The sequence below is a fragment of the Pongo abelii genome, chromosome 3, assembly GCF_028885655.2.
Source record: "Pongo abelii isolate AG06213 chromosome 3, NHGRI_mPonAbe1-v2.0_pri, whole genome shotgun sequence".
NCBI classification, from domain to species: Eukaryota; Metazoa; Chordata; class Mammalia; order Primates; family Hominidae; genus Pongo; species Pongo abelii.
Genome location: NC_071988.2, coordinates 42,176,896 through 42,190,265, shown reverse-complemented (window position 1 = coordinate 42,190,265; position 13,370 = coordinate 42,176,896). Strand labels below are relative to the sequence as shown.

At 40.9% G+C, this 13,370-nt stretch overlaps 1 protein-coding gene across 2 annotated transcripts in view; it reads right to left on the bottom strand.

Annotated features, from left to right (window-relative positions):
- Positions 1–13,370, bottom strand: part of GRXCR1 (glutaredoxin and cysteine rich domain containing 1) — a 351,235-nt gene that overhangs the window by 228,250 nt on the left and 109,615 nt on the right. The gene's annotated exons all lie outside the window — the stretch shown is intronic.

Here is a 13,370-nt window from a genome sequence, read left to right as displayed (position 1 = left end):
ACAAATAATTATCTGGTCCAAAATTTCAAGAGGGCTGATACGGTTTGGCTGTGTCCCCACACAAATCTTATCTTGAATTGCAGCTCCCATAATTTCCGTGTGTTGTGGGAGGCACCCGGTGAAAGATAATTAAATCATGGGGGTGGTTTCCCCCATACTGTTCCCATGGTAGTGTCTCATGTCATCTGATAGTTTTATAAGGGGAAACTCCTTTCACTTGGTTCTCATTCTGTCTTTTGCCTGCTGCGTTGTAAGATGTGTCTTTTGCCTTCTGCCGTGATTGTGAGGCCTCCCTAGCCATGTGGAACTGAGTCCATTAAACCTCTTTTTCTTTGTAAATTACCCAGTCTCTGTGATGGACTATGGAATATGTCTAGTGGAATATGTCTTTATTAGCAACATGAAAACGAACTAATTCAAGGGCCAAGGTTGAAAGACTCTGCCCTAACATATATTGTGAATTTGTCAAGTTTTCTCGGTCTCCATTGTCAGTACTCTGGTTTAACACATGACCCTCTCTGGCTTTATTCTGTCAGTGGTGTCCTAAGTGGGCTCTCCCCTCCTTCACTCTTGCCTCCAATCCTCTCATCCTCTTCTCTGCACAACAGCTGGAGTAATCGTTGTAAAGTGTCAATTTGATCCCGTTGGAACCCTGCCGCCAGCATGACACCCTTTGGTGGTTTCTCTACTGCACCTAGAATAATAGCCCAGCTTCTAATCATTCCTAAGCCCTTGTCCTCCTCTCGAACCTTGCCTCTCACATCACTCTGTCACCACTCGGTCTTCCTGAAGCAAACTGTCCTTTTTTCTCTTCCTCAACACACCAGCCCCTTTGCTTCCTCAGGATCTTGCCCTAGAATTCTCTTCCTCCCACTCTGTCTGATCCCTGCTCAACTTTCATACACTATAGAAACATCACTTCACATTCAGCCTCTCCTCTACAGCTCCATGATTCTCCCCAGTGGCATTCTTTTCTTTCAATTTACGGCTCTTGGGCAATTTCTAATTATATTTTTGTATGAATATCCATTGTTTAGTACCTGTCTCCCCAAATATACTATAAGTGCTTTGAGGTCAAGGAGCAGGGAAATGAGAGGAACTCTAGCAGTTCTGGAAATGTGGCACATGTGATCTGAGCAATTCAAAAAAGAATGGAGGGATTAAAGCAATCTTCACTTATTTCCTTCATAGCTTTGTCTATCTCATATTATTGTGAGTTCACTGGCTTCCCTCCACTCCACCATGGGAGAGGAGCACACACTCCTGTGCCCACTGAAAGTGGAGGTTCACAAGGGGTGTACCCAGGGTCATCCACATTTCCCATCTCTGTTCTAAATCACCTCTGCTTCACTCTCCTACTACAGTGATGGACATCTTTAGAGTATTATCGCTGGTACAAGCACACAAAAACTTTTATCACTTTCTATTTGAAATAATTTGTCACGAAATATTAGATTTTATACTTTTCAGAAAGCACGTTGTATGTGAACCTTTGTGGAGATAGTGAAGAAGAATTCTTACGACCTTGAGGAGTTAGAATTTTTATAACAGAAAATCAAAAAGAGAACAATCAATTTTCAGGGTATTCTTTTCAAGTTCACAGAATAAACTCTCGAAGTCCTCATCAGAAGCAATCACTTTGAAAGTCAAAGTCATTGATTTGCAGAGTATTATTTTGTTGAGAACAAAAAAATACATATCTTGAGCTGTAAAAGGGAAGATTCTAGTGGAAGTAGTAACTAGTGGATAGTTTATGCCATAACAAAGCATGGGATAGAACAAGAATTCAAATTATCCAAGCCCTGGGGAGACTGAAAGTGTTCTTCCAGACTGAGAGAGGACAGCAAGGTGGAATAGTACAGGGTGTGAGCCTGGTAGAGGCCAGTGGGTTCTGAGACCTGACAAGCTCTGGTGAGACCATGCAGAGGGGAACAGAGTCATTATTGTGATAGAACTGAACCCAATTGGCCTCTAGCACTAGAAAGCTGCTTGGAAAAAGAGACAAGTTCATAGATCTGCATGTCCAAAATGGTGGCTACTAAGCACATGTAGCTATTTAAATTTAATTAAAATTAAATGAAATTAAGAGTTCACTTCCTCAGTCTCACTAACTACATTTCAAAGCCTCAATAGCCACACGTGGCTAGGGGTTACTGTATTGTACTATATAGAAACACTTCCATGATTGCACAAAGTCCTGTTGGACAGAACTGCTATGTATCTCTGGTCATGCTCAGGTGCACCCCAAACATTCTGGAGCCTGGGGCAAAAGGAGGTACATACCACATGTCTAAATATTGAAAATGTATGTGTCAAGCTAATAAACTGTTAAATATAGTCATGTTTTATCTGCCTATGTTGACAAATATGTTCTTAATTACCTGGAAGTCCAAGAACAAATAGAATTCTCAGACTTCTTTGAGTTTCACGCTGACTAAAATGTGATGGTATCCAGAAAACAAGTCCCCAGCCCTCAAATCACAGCCCAGACCTTTCCCATCTTACTTGCACATGACACTGTGAGGGGCCTTCCACACATACATGGACAGCCAAGCCTATATATGCAAGTTCTATCACATCCCTGCAAGCAACGACCTCAAAGTGCAGACACCTGCAGGGCAGCCCACCCAAAGGAGGAAAGACTCGGAAAAGTATCCAACATGGACCCTAGAAATAGGATCAGGGTCATTTGGACCCCAAGATCCCAAGTACACAGAACATAATCTAGATAGAGGAGGAGAGGATAAGAGCTCCTGGTGGCCATGTCCCCTCAAGCTCGTAGATTCTTTGCCTCATTAGGGGTCATATCAGAAAGGGCCAGAACAGTGTTCTCTAAAGGACTAGGCTCAAGCTACTGCTCTTCTCTGGGTCTAATGGTGATGCTTGCCATATTGGATGAGGCTACTACTACAGATTTCAAATGGATACTCAATACTGCCTGATAATCCTATGATATTCTTCTAGTATATTTACTCTTTCACTTTCTAAAATGGTTATTCTATGCCTCTCCTCTTTTCCAACCTCCAGCATATTTTCCCTTTCCTCATTCTCAGCTTGCTTCATATTTTACTGAAAATGTAGAGACCACTGGAGGAAATTTTCATTAATTTTCCAACAAATCTGACTGCTACCTGCATCTGCACCCACACTACCCTCTTTTGTTACAGTGAACAGCCTCTTCCCACCAAAGCCAAGGTCACCTCTACTAAATCCCATCCCTCATTCCTTTTTCCTCAAAGACCCTGTTCTTATAATTACTATTTTTTCTGCTGGGTTATTCCCAACCATGCACTTTGTATCCCCTTCCTTTAAAAGTAGAAAAAAAAATTAAAAGCAAAACAAACAATGAAAAAATCTCTCGTCTAAACTTATGTTCTCTTTATAGCAAACCCCTCCCTAGATTTCTCTATAGTTGCCAACACCCCTTTTTGACTTTTCATCCTGTCCTCCACTAACTTTCATCAAGGTCAACAATATCCTCCACCTTGCCAAGTGAAATGGTTACTTCTGGGTTTTCATTTATGGGAATACACAGGAGTATCTCTTCCCTCTCTTAGGATCTGGATCATAACACTCTTTGGGTATTCTCTTACCTCACCTTCTCAGTTTTGTCTGTAAGATTCACCTCCTCTGCTCAATCTCTAGGTGTTGGGTCCCAGGCCATCTTCTCTAACTTATCTACAGCTTTTCCTTATAAATGTTATATAATGCATTCAAAAGGATTTAAATTATATGTATATAATTTAAATATATATTAAATATATATATAGTCAACTCAACGGAGCCCACCAGATTTATGTAGTCAACTGCTTACTTGACACCACCTGAATGTTGAGTATGCGTCTCAGAACAAAACTTTGCTTTCTTCTCAAATCTATTCTTACTCCAGTCTTTCTCACCTCAATAAATGGTGCCACCATTCACCTATCTGCTCATTCCAAAACTGATAAACCATTTTTATTTATTTTTTTACTCATTTCCCATATGCAATTTAACAGCATTCTTGTCAACTAGTCCTCCAAAACATACTCCAAATGGTCCACTTTTCACCATCTCCAGTACTTCCACCCTAGTCCACCCTATCTTTCACCTGGACCATGAAATAACTTTCAATCTGATTTTTCCACTTCTACACTTGCCTCTCTGCAATCTATTCTGCACACAGTGGTCAGAGTTCTTTTTTAAAAATTCAGTTTAATCCTATCATTACTCTTATTAAAAGAATACTAGGGCCCTGGACTCTGCAGATCTTTAGAGGAAAGGCACCAAAAGTGGATGGAGGGAAGACACAGAAGATAGGCTGAAAGCTAGGAACCCCGCACAGGCTACTACCCACCAGGACTCATTTTGGAACCACAACAGCTCTAGGAGAACAGGCGAGTTGAACCAGCAAGGAATAACCTGCTCTCACCATGGCCCTCTGGAACCCCAGCAGGAGGGGAGCCCTCGACCACCACAGATACTTGAGGTGGCTGGGAGAGCCTCTTAGAGAAGTGGTGGGGCAGCACACCGGCTGATGTGGAGCCCAGAGGGAGGGTTTGATGCTGGAACATCTTTTAGTGGAACACCGCCAGGGACAACCAATGCCCCTAGGCTTGACTTCTTCCCATAAGAGACTTTAGCCCTAGAAGAACGGTCAGACCTGGTATCTGCAGGGAGATCTTGCCCATGAGACAGGGCTGGTCAGACCTGAGCACTCCTTGGTCTGCTGGCCTCTCCTGGGGCCCCAGCCTGGCCACGCCTGCTTACAGGGCAGTCTCGGGTGCCCTGGGGAGCCCACACCATAGCTTCTGTGCCAGCTGACCATGCCTGACCAGTGAAGAACTCCAGCAAGGCAGCCCTTATGGCCATGCACAAGCTCACATGTTCCTTCCCCATACTGGAGCTTCCCCCAACCCCAAAGCAACTCCCAAATCACTTTGCTGGTCATTGTCTTTACAGATGGGTTTTGCTTTACTTGACCCCCAGCACACGGAGTGCAGTATGCCCTCAGATCCCCCGCCGACCGCCATTGCAGACAGTCTAGGTAAGCAGAGAGCCAGCAAGCCCCGCCCCACCAGTGACCTGCCCTTGCATTAACACTGCACAGAGAACAGGGGATCCTCCCACACCCTGAGTGGTCACAACTGCTTGCAGGGCACATAGAAAGCACTCAAACCTGCCCAGCACCCCACCCCAAGCCACCACCAAATAAATAGCCTTCCAACCAAAAATAGGATTCCCTATTCAATAAATGGGATAACTGGCTAGCCATATGCAGAAGATTGAACCTGGGCCCCTTCCTTACACCATATACAAAAATTAACTCACAATGGATTAAAGACTAAAATGTAAAACCGAAAACTATAAAAAAAAAAAAAAAACCCTGGAAGACAGCCTAGGCAATACCATTTAGGACACAGGCACAGGCAAAGATTTTGTGACAAAGACATTAAAAGCAATTGCAACAAAAGCAAAATTGACAAATGAAATCGAATTAAACTAAAGAGCTTCTGCACAGCAAAAGAAACTATCATCAGAGTGAATAGGCAACCTACAGAATGGGAAAAAATTTTTGCAAACTATCCATCCAACAAAGATCTAATAACCAGCATCTATAAGGAATTAAGCAAATCCACAAGAAGAAAAGAACAAACAACCCCAATAATAAGTGGGCAAAGGACATGAGCAGATGCTTTTCAAAGAAGACATACATACAGTTAACAATCATACGAAAAGAAAAAAAAGCTCAGCATCACTGATCATTAGAGAAATGCAAATCAAAACCACAATGAAATACCATCTCACACCAATCAAAATGGCTATTATCAAAAAGTCAAAAAATAACAGATGCTGGCCAGGTTGCAGAGAAAAAAGGAATGCTTATACACAGTTGGTGGGAGTGTAAATTAGTTCAATCATTGTGGAAGACAATGTGGTGATTCCTCAAAGTTTTAAAGACAAAAATACCATTCAATCCAGCAATCTCATTAATGGGTATATACCCAAAAGAACATAAATCATTCATTTATAAAAACATGCGCACATATGTTCATGGTAACACTGTCCACAATAGCAAAGACATGGAATCAACCTAAATGCCCATCAGTGATAGTCTGGAAAAAGAAAATGTGGTACATACACAATGGAATACTATGCAGTCATAAAAAAGAAAGAGATTATGTCCTTTCCAGGGATACGGATGGAGCTAGAGGCCATTATCCTTAGCAAATTAACACAGGAACAGAAAACCAACTATGGCATGTTCTCACTTATAAGTGAGAATTAAATGATGAGAACACATGGACACATAGAGGGGGGCAACACACAGTGGGGCCTATTGGGAGGGTAGAAGCTGGGAGAAGAGAGAGAATCAGGAAAAATAACTAATAGGTACTAGACTTAAGACCTGGGTGATGAAACAATCTTTACAACAAACCTCTGTAACACAAGTTTCCCTATGTAACAAACTGGCACATGTACCCCTGAACTTAAAATAAAAGTTAAAAAACAGAATGCTAAAAATTATCCAGCAGAAAGAGTAATAATTACAGGAGCAGGGTTTGAGAAAGGAAAGTATTGGTTTGATGGTGAGAAATAGTCACATTTCATGAATATTTTAAAGGGATAGATGGCAGGACTGCAAATCAATTGGATGTGCTTCCCATTACCCTTAAAATAATATTCAAGTTCCTTGTCTGGGTCCACAAGCCCTGAATGAATTGGCTTCTACCTATTCTTCAATCTTATTTCATACTATTCTCCCCTTCAATCACTTTGTTTAGTCCATACTTATTTCACTTCTTGAAAATACATGACTCTGGCACTTTGGACTTTCTCTTCCCTCCACCTGGCATACTGTGTCTCCAATCCTAGTGTATTATTCTGGTATCAGCTTAGAAATCATCCTCACAACAAGGCATCTTTAACCACCCAAGATAAAGTACCTTCCCAGTCACTCTCCATCACCTCACCCAATTTTACTATGTTTTAGAACTTACTACTTCATACTTCGCTCACTTTTTTGTCTCCTTGTAAACAATGACAGAATTTTATCTTGTCCACTGTGGTCCCTTAAGTCTAGAAAAATCACTAGCATGTGGCAGATGTTCAATAAACATTTGTGGAGCTATTAAACCACTACATTTAAGAGAATATCTTCATGTCACTTTTGTTAAAAAAGCCATGTAAAGCTGTTCTTGTTGTCATCTGTTGAGGGTGTTCACTGATTAAAACAGTCACTTAACCATGGTATCCATGTTACCCATGTAATGTTCATCTGTAACTAAGATTTTGCTCGACCTAATCTGAACTGTGTTGGGTGGACACATTCCTTTTTGCAATGATCCAGGAAAGTCATAAAGCCCTCAAAATAAGAAAGGGACTCCCTGACACCCAAAGGAACGTTGATGATATGAAAGGAAAAACCCTGATATTTGTATTTCAGAGGGATTTAAGCCAAGGTGAAATGCAAATGCATTACACATCTTGCTTTACACTTTCATACACATCCCAACTAAAGGTCTAGCACCCTCTGTGACATAATGTATTGGTTTCATCTGGTAACTGCTAGTGGCCAGACAACCAATATTTTATACATGCCCATCAGGTCTAAATTAAGTATAACAGAAGGAAAGAACTTCAGAAGAATGTTTTAATTTACTTCAATGACAGATTACTTTACAGCCTAGTTATATAGCTAGTATTATAATTAATGGTAGGCTACATTTGGATACATTTGAGTTGAGTTGAAGAATTTAGTAAGTTTTCCTCCTAAGATTGTCAATAAATTTAAAACATCAGCTTTTTTGCCGAAATATGTTGAGGGAGCCATGAACAATTCAAAGTACTTTGTGTTCTCTGTCAAGTGAAAGAACAAGTATATACTGCTTCTGTAGCACAATTTCTCAAATGCCAATGTAAAAAAATATCCTTTTCTTTTAAAATTTCATCTGAAGCCAGTTAATAACAAAACCCTCAGTCAAAGTCTAGCAGAGTAATCGGCTGTGACTGTGTCCTTTGTCACAGCATTGGGAATATGCCAAATATGGAAAGTTTCTCTCTGAGTATAAATGCTCCCAGAGTATGTCATCATTACTAAGCCAAATCCACACAGTACCAAGTAGAAAGCACACCATGGTTTCCTAGCTCCAGGACAGATGGCAAAATAGTATGCGCTATGGGGTTGCTTGACCCAGCCCTAGAGGAATGCAGAAGCAAGAGGGGAGTATGAATTACAGGAACTGGCACACACACAAAACACATAGACTCATGAAAACCCTGAGGGACAAAAAGCTTTCTTTAACTGGAGTAGGTATAAGAAGTAGATAACTGATTGCAGCCTGGGATCAACAAAAGCCAAAACTAACAGTAGGAGGATATGAAAATCGTCTAGATTGACTCTTGTCTCTCTCCCATATTAGCCTAAGATAATCATATCCTGCCTTTTCACTATCAAAATTGGCAATGTCAGTTTAAATCACCCTGCTAAGGTGAAGAGTAATGAAAATGTGTGGCCGGAAGCCATGGCTCACGCCTGTAATCCCGGCACTTTGGGAGGCCAAGGTGGGCGGATCACAAGGTCAGGAGATCGAGACCATCCTGGCTAACACAGTGAAGCCCCATCTCTACTAAAAATACAAAAAATTAGCTGGGCTTCATGGCGGGCGCCTGTAATCCCAGCTACTTGGGAGGCTGAGGCAGGAGAATGATGTGAACCCGGGAGGCGGAGCTTGCAGTGAGCCAAGATAGCGCCACTGCACCCCAGCCCGGGCGACAGAGCGAGACACCATCTCAAAAAAAAAAAAAGAAAAGAAAATAAAGAAAATGTGTGAGATACCTAGCCAAACCAGGAAACTGACTTCTCCAACCTCTTTTCCCTTAAGACTTTAAACTGGTAGTTTACAATCTAAAGATACTGCTTTATTGCAAAGCTGCTTCTCTTTATTAATTTAAAGGTAAACTCTGAGTTGCTTGGTGGAATGATAGCAAATGGGAGTGATATCAGCAGTAGTTTGTTGGTATCCGGAGATCATATCTTCGCCTTTCCTTAAACTTGCTAAGATGAGCATGGATTAGGTTCTGGGCTTTGTCCCTTCCTCATACGCATTACTAGACCAAAGGAAATATGAGTCCATGAGTCAATAAACAAAAACAAACAGGCAAGGAAAAAAAGATACCTGAGAACTTACCATTGCTAATGAAAAACAACAAGCTGAACCAAATAAATTCTTTCTCTGAAGCAGAAATGTTGAAAAAATTGGCCAAGAATTCAAAATAAGCCGAAGAAGATAGGGAAGATATCAGTAACATACAACAGTAAGTAGAAACTATAATGAAGAACCAAGTAGAAATAATGGACTTTAAAATATAATAGCTAAAATAAATAGCATAGTAAGTAAGTTGATTACCAGGATAAATAAGTTGAAGAATGAAATAGTGAGCTATGAAGAATAATGTATGAACTCTCTCATAAGGCAGCAAAAAAGGATAAAAGATTATGCATATGTGTGTATGCTTATTTCTGTATGTATTATATGTGTTTGTATGTATATTTATGATGGTAACATGTAGATAATAGAGTTTCTAGAAGTAGAGAAAAAACACATAATTATAAATATTTGAAGAAATAAAAGAATACATTTGCCAGAATTAAAGAAAGAAAAGATCTCAGATTGAAAATTTTCATAAGCTGATAAATTACTGTTATGGAGTGAATATTTGTTCCCCCCATCAAAAAAAGAAAATCTCATGTTGAAATCTAATTCCCAATGCAATGGCATTAGGAGGTGGTGATATCTTTGTTATAGCACCCTGAATGGGCAAAGACAATTACCAAACAGGAGAGATAAGAAAAAAATCCCACCTAAGTACATTATAATTAAAATGAAGAATATCTAAGACATATTATGATACAATAATGAAATTTACAAAAAGAAAAAGTGGATCTCCTACAAAAGAAAAGATTCAGACTGGCATCTGACTTCTCAACCTCAGTACTGAAAGCAAAAAATCAGCATACCAAAAACTCTGATAAAAGAAATCAAAGACCTAAATAAATTCAGACATTGCATTTTCATGAATAGGAAGACCCAATATTGTCAAGATACCAGTTATTCCCAATTTGATCTGTAGATTCAATGCAATCTTGATTAAAAAATACTAGCAAGTTATTTTTTGGATATTGACAAGCTGATTCTAAGGTCTATATGGAGAGGTCACAGACCCAGAATAGCCTACACAATCTTGAAGAACAAATTTGGAGAACAGACACTATACGAGACTTCAAGGCTTACTATTAAGCTATACTAATCAAAACAGTGTGGTATCAGCAAAAGAAGAGACAAGTAAATCAATGGAACAGAATAGCGAGCCCAGAAATAGACCCACATCAGTATAGTCAACTGACTACACTGACATTTGTTTAAACATTTGAAGAAACATTGTTTTGCTTATCTGTCTACAATCAGTTGGATAAAAAATATGATGGAGAAAATATACAATGGAAAAAAGATACGATGCTGGAACAACTAGTGCTGTAACAACTGGACATCCACACGCAAAAAAATTTATCTAGACACAGATTTTATGCCCTTCACAAAAATTAACTCAAAATAGCTGAGACTTAAATGTAAAATGCTAAACTACATGATATGGTTTGGATCTGTGTCCCCACCCAAATCTTATGTGGAAACTTAATCTCCAGTGCTGGAGGTGGGCCCTGGTGGGAGGTGACTGGATCTTGGGTGTGGTCCCTCATGAATGCTTTAGCACCATCCTCTCAGTGCTGCTTTTGTAATAGTGAGTGAGTGTGCATAATATCTGGTTGTTTAAAAGAATGTAGCACTTCCCCCCGCTTTCTCCTGCTCCAGCCATGTAAGATGTTCCTGCCTTCCCTTCACCTTCCACCATGATTGTAAGATTCCTGAAGCCTCCCTAGAATCTGATGCCTCCATGCTTCCTGTACAGCCTGCAGAACCGTAAGCCAATTAAACCTCTTTTATTATTAAATTACCCAGTCTCAGATATTTCTTTATAGCAGTGTGAGAACAGACTAATATATAAGATTGGCACCAGGAGTGGGGTACTGCTATAAAATGTATAGGAAATGTGGAAGCACTTTGGAACTGAGTAATGAGCATACATTGGAACAGTTTGGAGGGCTCAAAAGAAGACAGGAAAATGAGGGGAAGTTTGGAACTTCCTAGTGAATTGTTGAATGGTTATGACCAAAATGCTGATAGTGATATGGACAGTGAAGTTGAGGCTGAGGGGGTCTCAGATGGAGATAAGGAACTTATTGGGAACTGGAGCAAATGTCGCTTTTGTTATGTATAACAAAGAAGTTGACTGCATTGTGCCCCTGCCCTAAAGAGCTGTGGAACTTTGAACTTGAGAATGATGATTTAGGGTATCAGGTGGAATACATTTCTATGCAGCAAAGTATTCAAAATGTGGCCTGGCTGCTTCTAACAACCTATGCTCATAAGCATGAGCACCGAAATGACTTGAAACTAGAATTTATATTTAAAAGGGAAATAGAGCATAAAAGTTTGGAAATTTTGCAGCCTGGCCATGTGAAGTGTGGGCTCTCAGCTAAAAGAAAGGCAAATGCTGATAGCCAAGACAATGGGGGAAAGGCCTCCAAGACATTCCAGAGACCTTTGTGGCAGCCCCTCCCATCACAGGCCCAGAGGCCTAGGAGGGAAGAATGGTTTCATGGGCCAGGGCCAGGGCCCTAATGCCCTGTGCAACCTCAGGACACTGCTCCCTGCATCCCAGCCACTTCATCTCCAGCCATGGCTCAGAGGGGCCCAGGTACAACTTGGGCTGCTGCTTCAGAGGGTGTAAGCCATAAGCCTTGGCAGCTTCCATATAGTGTGTTAAGCTTGCAGGTGTGCAGAATGCAAGAATTGAGGGTTGGGAGACTCCACCTAGATTTCAGTGGATGTATGGAAAAGCCTGGATGTCCAAACAGAAGCCTGCTGCAGGGGTGAAGTACTCATGAAAACCTCTACTAGTGCAGTGCAAAGGGGAGATGTGCAGTTGGAGCCCCCACACAGAGTCCCCACTGGGGCACTGCTTAGTGGAGCTTTGAGAATAGGGCCACCATCCTCCAGACCCCAGAATAGTAGATCCACCAACAGATTGCACCCTACACCTGGAAAAGCCACAGGCACTCAATGTCAGCCCTTGAGAGCAGCCACAGGTGCTGAACCCTGCAAAGCCACAGAGGCAGGGCTCCCCAAGGCATTGGGAGTACTTTGGGTGGGCGACATGGAGTCAAAAGAGATTTTGGAACTTTAAGATTTAATGGCTTCCCTGCTGGGTTTCAGACTTATATGGGGCATGGAGCCCCTTTCTTTTGGCCAATTTTTTTCCTTTTGAAATAGGAGTATTTACCCAATGCCTGTACCCCCATTGAATCTTGAGGGTAACTAACTTATTTTTGATTTTACAGCCTTGTAGGCAGAAGTGACTGCCTCATCTCAGATGAGACTTTGGACTTCAGACTTTTGAGTTAACACTGGAATGAGTTAAGACTTTGTGGGACTGTTGGGAAGGCATAATTGGATTTTGCAGTATAAGAAGGACATGAGATCTGGGAGGAGCCAGGGGTAGAATGATATGGTTGGGATGTGTGTCCCCGCTGAAATCTCATATTGAAATGTAATTCTCAGTGCTGAAGGTGGGGCCTGGTGGGAGGTAAGTGGATCATGAGAGTGGTCCTTCATGAACGGGACCATCCTGTTGGTGCTGCTCTCATGATAGTGAGTTCTCACAAGATCTGGTTGTTTAAAATTGTGTAGCACCTCCCCCCTCTCACTCTTTCTCCTGCTCCAGCCATGTAAGATGTGCCTGCTTCCCCTTCTTCTTCTGCCAATATTGTAAGTTTCCCAAGGCCTCCCAGGAAGCTGATGCTGCCATGCTTCCTGTACAGCCTGCAGAACTATCAGCCAATTAAACCTCTTTTCTTATTAAATTACCCAGTCCCAGGTATTTTTCTAACAGTGCAAGAACACACTAATACACTATATGACTCCTAAAAGATAAGACAGGAGAAAATCTAGATGACTTAGAGTTTGGTGATGACTTTTTATATATGATACCAAAGGCATGAGTCATGAAAAAAAGAATTGATAAGCTGAACCTCATATAAATTGACATTTTCTGCTCTGCAAAAGACTCCATCAAGAGAATAAAATGACAAGCCAAAGAGTGTGAGGAAATATTTGCAAAAGACATATATGATAAAGGACTACAAAATATACAAAGAATTTTTGAAACTCAACAATAAGAAAGAAAACAACCTGAATTTTAAAATGGGCAAAAACCTTAACAGACTCACCAAACAAGATATACTGATGACAATGTCAAATAAGCATATGGAA